The sequence below is a fragment of the Arachis stenosperma genome, chromosome 4 (assembly GCF_014773155.1).
Source record: "Arachis stenosperma cultivar V10309 chromosome 4, arast.V10309.gnm1.PFL2, whole genome shotgun sequence".
In the NCBI taxonomy this organism is placed as follows: Eukaryota; Viridiplantae; Streptophyta; class Magnoliopsida; order Fabales; family Fabaceae; genus Arachis; species Arachis stenosperma.
In genome coordinates this window covers 69,803,341-69,810,520 of record NC_080380.1, presented here as the reverse complement: position 1 = coordinate 69,810,520, position 7,180 = coordinate 69,803,341, and the positions used below count along the sequence as shown (strand labels likewise).

Here is a 7,180-nt window from a genome sequence, read left to right as displayed (position 1 = left end):
GGGCTCCGTTTGTCTCTGATTTGAGAGAAGCTCTGCATGCTTCCTCTCCATGGTGACAGAGGGGTATCCTTGAGCCTTAAACACAAAGGATTCTTCATTCACTTGAATGATCAGTTCACCTCCATCAACATCAATCACAGCCTTTGCTGTGGCTAGGAAGGGTCTGCCAAGGATGATAGTTTCATCCATGCACTTCCCAGTCTCTAAGACTATGAAATCAGTAGGGATGTAATGGTCTTCAATCTTCACCAAAACATCCTCTACAAGTCTATGAGCTTGTTTTCTTGAATTGTCTGCCATCTCTAGTGAGATTCTTGCAGCTTGCACCTCAAAGATCCCTAGCTTCTCCATTACAGAGAGAGGCATGAGGTTTACACTTGACCCTAAGTCACACAGAGCCTTCTTGAAGGTCATGGTGCCTATGGTACAAGGTATGGAAAACTTCCCAGGATCTTGTCTCTTTTGAGGTAATGTCTGCCTAGACAAGTCATCCAGTTCTTTGGTGAGCAAAGGAGGTTTGTTCTCCCAAGTCTCATTTCCAAATAACTTGTCATTTAGCTTCATGATTGCTCCCAGGTATTTAGCAACTTGCTCTTCAGTGACATACTCATCCTCTTCAGAGGAAGAATACTCATCAGAGCTCATAAAGGGCAGAAGTAAGTCCAATGGAATCTCTATGGTCTCATTTTGAGCCTTAGATTCCCATGGTTCCTCATTGGGGAACTCAGTGGAGGTCAGTGCACGCCCATTGAGGTCTTCCTCAGTAGCGTTCACTTCCTCTCCTTCCTCTCCAAATTCGGCCATGTTGATGGCCTTGCACTCTCCTTTTGGATTTTCTTCTGTATTGCTTGGAAGAGTACTAGGAGGGAGTTCAGTAATTTTCTTGCTCAGCTGTCCCACTTGTGCCTCCAAATTTCTAATGGAGGATCTTGTTTCAGTCATGAAACTTTGAGTGGTTTTGATTAGATCAGAGACCATGGTTGCTAAGTCAGAGGGGTTCTGCTTAGAATTCTCTGTCTGTTGCTGAGAAGATGATGGAAAAGGCTTGCCATTGCTAAACCTGTTTCTTCTACCATTATTGTTGTTGAAACCTTGTTGAGCTCTCTCTTGATTCTTCCATGAGAAATTTGGGTGATTTCTCCATGAAGAATTATAGGTGTTTCCATAGGGTTCTCCTAGGTAATTCACCTCTTCCATTGAAGGGTTCTCAGGATCATAAGCTTCTTCTTCAGATGAAGCATCCTTAGTACTGCTTGGTGCATTTTGCATTCCAGACAGACTTTGAGAAATTAAATTGACTTGTTGAGTCAATATTTTGTTCTGAGCCAAAATGGCATTCAGAGTATCAATCTCAAGAACTCCTTTCTTCTGACTTGTCCCATTGTTCACAAGATTTCTTTCAGAAGTATACATGAATTGGTTATTTGCAACCATTTCAATTAGCTCTTGAGCTTCTGTAGGCGTCTTCTTCAGATGAAGAGATCCTCCAGCAGAGCTATCCAAAGACATCTTGGATAGTTCAGAGAGACCATCATAGAAAATACCTATGATGCTCCATTCAGAAAGCATGTCAGAAGGACATTTTCTGATTAATTGCTTGTATCTTTCCCAAGCTTCATAGAGGGATTCTCCATCCTTCTGTCTGAAGGTTTGGACTTCCACTCTAAGCTTACTCAATTTTTGAGGTGGAAAGAACTTTGCCAAGAAGGCATTGACTAGCTTTTCCCATGAGTCCAGGCTTTCTTTAGGTTGAGAGTCCAACCATATTCTAGCTCTGTCTCTTACAGCAAAAGGGAATAGCATAAGTTTATAGACCTCAGGGTCTACCCCATTAGTCTTGACAGTGTCACAGATTTGCAAGAATTCAGCTAAGAACTGATGAGGATCTTCCAATGGAAGTCCATGGAACTTGCAATTCTGTTGCATTAGAGAAACTAATTGAGGCTTAAGCTCAAAGTTGTTTGCTCCAATGGCAGGGATAGAGATGCTTCTCCCATAGAAGTCGGGAGTAGGTGCAGTAAAGTCACCCAGCACCTTCCTTGCATTGTTGGCATTGTTGTTGTTTTCGGCTGCCATGGCTTCTTCTTCTTTGAAGAATTCGGTTAGGTCCTCTACAGAGAGTTGTGCCTTAGCCTCTCTTAGCTTTCGCTTCAAGGTCCTTTCAGGTTCAGGGTCAGCTTCAACAAGAATGCCTTTGTCTTTGTTCCTGCTCATATGAAAGAGAAGAGAACAAGAAAATGTGGAATCCTCTACGTCACAGTATAGAGATTCCTTTAGGTGTCAGAGGAAAAGAAGAGTAGAAGACAGAAGTAGAAAATTCGAACTTATCAGAGAAGATGGAGTTCGGATTGTGCATTGAAGAATAGTGTTAGTCCATAAATAGAAGGATGTGAGAGGAGGGAAGGTAATTTTCGAAAATCAAGTAAAAGAATTTGAAAACATTTTTGAAAAACACTAATTGATTTTCGAAAATAAAAGTGGGAAAGAAATCAAGTGATTTTTGAAAAAGATTTTGAAATTAGAAATCAAAAAGATATGATTGAAAACTATTTTGAAAAAGATGTGATTAAAAAGATTTGATTGAAAAGTTATGGTTTTAAAGAGATATGATTGAAAAGATATGATTTAAAAACAATTTTTTTAAAAAGATTTGATTTTAAAAATTAATGACTTGCCTAACAAGAAAAGATATGATTCAAACATTAAGCCTCTCTCAACAGAAAAGGCAACATACTTGAAATGTTCAATCAAATCATTAATTGTTAGCAAGTATCTTTGAAAAAGGAAAGAAATTGATTTTGAAAACATTTGATTGAAAAGATTTGATTTGAAAAAGATTTGATTTTGAAAAACTTTGAAAACTTGAAAAAAATTGATTTGAAAACAAAATCCTCCCTCTTGTGCCATCCTGGCGTTAAACGCCCAGAATGGTGCACATTCTGGCGTTTAACGTCCAAAACTATACCCTTTTGGGCGTTAAACGCCCAACCAGGTACCCTGGCTGGCGTTTAAACGCCAGTCTGTCCTTCTTCACTGGGCGTTTTGAACGCCCAGCTTTTTCTGTGTAATTCCTCTGCAGTATGTTCTGAATCTTCAATTCTCTGTATTATTGACTTGAAAAGACACAAATTAAAATTATTTTTGGATTTTTAATAATAAGGAATAATCAAAACGCAACAAGAATCAAATAACAATGCATGCAAGACACCAAACTTAGCAGTTTGTATACTACTGACACTAATGAGAATGCATATGAGACACACAAAAACACTCAAGTCAAGAGAATTCAAAGATTAGAGTAAGAAATCATCAAGAATTATTTGAAGATCCTTAAGATACATGAATGAATGCATGCAATTGACACCAAACTTAAGATGAGACACTAGACTCAAACAAGAAATTTTTGGATTTTATGATTTTTTGATTTTTTTTGTGTTTTTCGAAAATTAAGTGGAAAACGATATCAAAATTCTTAATGAGAATTCCAGGAATCAGTGCAATGCTAGTCTAAGACTCCGGTCCAGGAATTAGACATGGCTTCACAGCCAGCCAAGCCTTCGAAGAAAGCTTCGGTCCAAAACACTAGACATGGCCAAAGGCCAGCCAAGCCTTAGCAAATCACTGCTCCAAAAGCAAGATTGATGAAAATCAACAAGCTCTTGTGATGATAAGTTGAAGCCTCGGTCCAATGAAATTAGACATGGCTTCTCAGCCAGCCAGACTTCAACAAATCATCATGAAACTCTAGAATTCATCTTCAAGAATTTCGAAAAAAAATACCTAATCTAAGCAACAAGATGAACCGTCAGTTGTCCATACACGAAACAATCCCCGGCAACGGCGCCAAAAACTTGGTGCACGAAATTGTGATCACTACAACTTCAAATAATCCCTAGTAATGGCTCCAAAGACTTGGTGCTCAATACCATGGCATAAATACAACTTCGCACAACTAACCAGCAAGTGCATTGGGTCGTCCAAGTAATAAACCTTACACGAGTAAGGGTCGATCCCACGGAGACTGTTGGTATGAAGCAAGCTATGGTCACCTTGTAAATCTTAGTCAGGCAGACTCAATGGGTATAGATGATGAATGAATAAAATACAAAGATAAAGATAGAGATACTTATGTATATCATTGGTGAGAGCTTCAGATAAGCGAATGAAGATGCCTTCCCTTCCGTCTCTCTGCTTTCCTACTGTCTTCATCCAATCCTTCTTACTCCTTTCCATGGCAAGCTTATGCAAGGGTTTCACCGTTGTTAGTGGCTACCTCCCATCCTCTCAGTGAAAATGTTCCTATGCTCTGTCACAGCATATGGCTAATCAGCTGTCGGTTCTCGGTCAGGCCGGAATAGAATCCATCGATTCTTTTGCGTCTGTCACTAACGCCCCGCCCGCTAGGAGTTTGAAGCACGTCACAGTCATTCAATCATTGAATCCTACTCAGAATACCACAGACAAGGTTAGACCTTCCGGATTCTCTTAAATGCCGCCATCAGTTCTCGCCTATACCACGAAGACTCTGATCTCACGGAATGGCTGGCTCGTTTGTCAGGCGAGCACTCGGTTGTCAGGCGATCAACCATGCATCGTGTAATCAGGAATCCAAGAGATATTCACTAGAGCCTTGTATGCTTGTAGAACAAGAGTGGTTGTCAGTCACTTTGTTCATGGGTGAGAATGATGATGAGTGTCACGGATCATCACATTCATCAAGTTGAAGAACAAGTGATATCTTGGACAAAGAACAAGCGGAATTGAATAGAAGAACAATAGTAATTGCATTAATACTCGAGGTACAGCAGAGCTCCACACCTTAATCTATGGTGTGTAGAAACTCCACCGTTGAAAATACATAAGAACAAGAGTGATCATTGGCTTCGGTCCCAAAGAGGGAACCAGAGGAACCAAGATCTGATCTAAGAACTAGATGTCCGAAGATGAAAATACAATAGTAAAAGGTCCTATATATAGAGAACTAGTAGCCTAGGGTGTACAGAGATGAGTAAAAGACATAAAAATCCACTTTCGGGCCCACTTGGTGTGTGCTTGGGCTGAGCAATGAAGCATTTTCGTGTAGAGACTCCTCTTGGAGTTAAACGCCAGCTTTTATGCCAGTTTGGGCGTTTAACCCCCATTTAGGTGCCAGTTCCGGCGTTTAACGCTAGGATTTCTGTAGGTGACTTTGAACGCCGGTTTGGGCCATCAAATCTTGGGCAAAGTATGGACTATCATATATTGCTGGAAAGCCCAGGATGTCTACTTTCCAACGCCGTTGAGAGCGCGCCAATTGGGCTTCTGTAGCTCCAGAAAATCTACTTCGAGTGCAGGGAGGTCAGAATCCAACAGCATCTGCAGTCCTTTTCAGTCTCTGAATCAGATTTTTGCTCAGGTCCCTCAATTTCAGCCAGAAAATACCTGAAATCACAGAAAAACACACAAACTCATAGTAAAGTCCAGAAAAGTGAATTTTAACTAAAAACTAATAAAAATATACTAAAAACTAAACCAAAACTACTAAAAACATACTAAAAATAATGCCAAAAAGGGTACAAATTATCCACTCATCAAAGAACCACCTTCCTATTATGAACCCTCTCTCCAAAATGATGAACCTTCCTACCCACCACAAGCCCCAATAGACGATTCTCTCACTTTGTTACTTCAAGGACAAGAGGCCATAAAGCGGGATACACTTGAGTTTGTGACCAACTTGACCAAGGTAGTGTCTACCTTAGCCTACCAATGCTTGAATACTCAAGGTACTTCCGTGACCACATGTGAAAGGTCAAAAGAAGAGCAAAGTATGAAGGAGAAATTGGAAAATCCGGTGGAGAAGGAGGAATCAAATTTTGTGTTGGAACAATTGGAGAAGCCTATGATCATTGAAGAAAAGGGAGAGGTGGTTGAAGATTTAGGAGATGTTGAAAGTCCATGGGAATGTAGCATCATGGAGCACTCTCCCAAGAAGCTTGATATCGATGTTGAGGAGGGTGCGCAACCTCCAAAGCATACCATCATTGGAAATTTGGAAGAAGCTTATCAAGAGATGGATTTCATCATAAATGAATTTCTCTCTACTATGGAATCCCCTCCCATTGGACATGAAGCTAAAGTTATGAAAGAGTGTGTACAACCTCCCAAGGAAGACGGAATTGGCATGGTGTATATCGAAATTGAAGAATATGAAGATGTTGATCAAAAGATGAAGTCATTCATCCATGAATTTCTGTCCAAACTTGAATCACCTCCCATTGGGCAAGATGGAGTTCTTGAAGACAACACCAAGCCAAGTGAAAAAGGGAAAAAGGTTGAAATTGAAGAAGCTTGTAAAGAGGTGGAAGCAATCAAAGAGGAGCCCAAGGAAGTGGATCTTGCATTGTCTAAGTGTGGGGAAGCCTCCCTTCCCATGTTACCATATAACACAACATTTAAGTGGGTAAAATCTCTATCTCTAAGCTTTAATTTCTCACTTGAATATGGTTTGATTGAAAATGATGGTCAACTTAGAACTCTTTGTGGAATTACAAGTAAAAAAGAGTTGTGTAGTGGTTAGAAAGTAGGTGTTAAGCTTATCAAGGTCAAGGCCCCAAGGTATAGGGATGATGTTGGGACAAGAATCACTTTGTATGGGTCTAGAAGGAAGCATTGGTGGAGTAAAGAGAATTTTGTGTGTCCACCACATTTATGTCAACCGCCCATCCGACAAAATCATGAAACTCAACTAACGGATGGATGTGAGGATAAGGTATGGGATCCCAGTTCGTGTGAAGACCAACTATGGGGACTCATATCTTGGGTAGAACCTTGCCCAAGTTTGATGAAGACGGTTGGAAATTCTGTCAACCAATTGAGAAGCATGGATCCTTGGAGATTCAAGGATGAGTACAAACATAAACCACCATGACAACAAGCATCTCAAAATGTCCAACTTAAGGACTTAAACTAAAAGTGCTAGGTGGGAGACACCCCACCATGGTAAACTCTTTCCACTCTCTTTTAAATTTGCTTAATAAGTGATTTGAGTTGCCATTGTAGGTAGATATTTCATACAAATTTGTTTGTACAACTTAATTGTTAGCTTAGTCACATGTATGTTGTGTTTAGTAGTAGATGAATAATATCAAATTTCATTTTTGTGAATTGTATGATGCTTGAGTGAATGAGGAGTTGTGAA

The 7,180-nt window shown here is 40.0% G+C and overlaps 1 non-coding gene across 1 annotated transcript; it reads left to right on the top strand.

Moving 5' to 3' along the window:
* The first annotated feature begins 1,563 nt into the window (after window positions 1-1,563).
* Window positions 1,564-1,671, top strand: LOC130977849 (small nucleolar RNA R71). The gene has a single exon (XR_009085523.1). It is a non-coding gene; the product is annotated as a small nucleolar RNA R71 (small nucleolar RNA).
* Window positions 1,672-7,180: the final 5,509 nt, after the last annotated feature.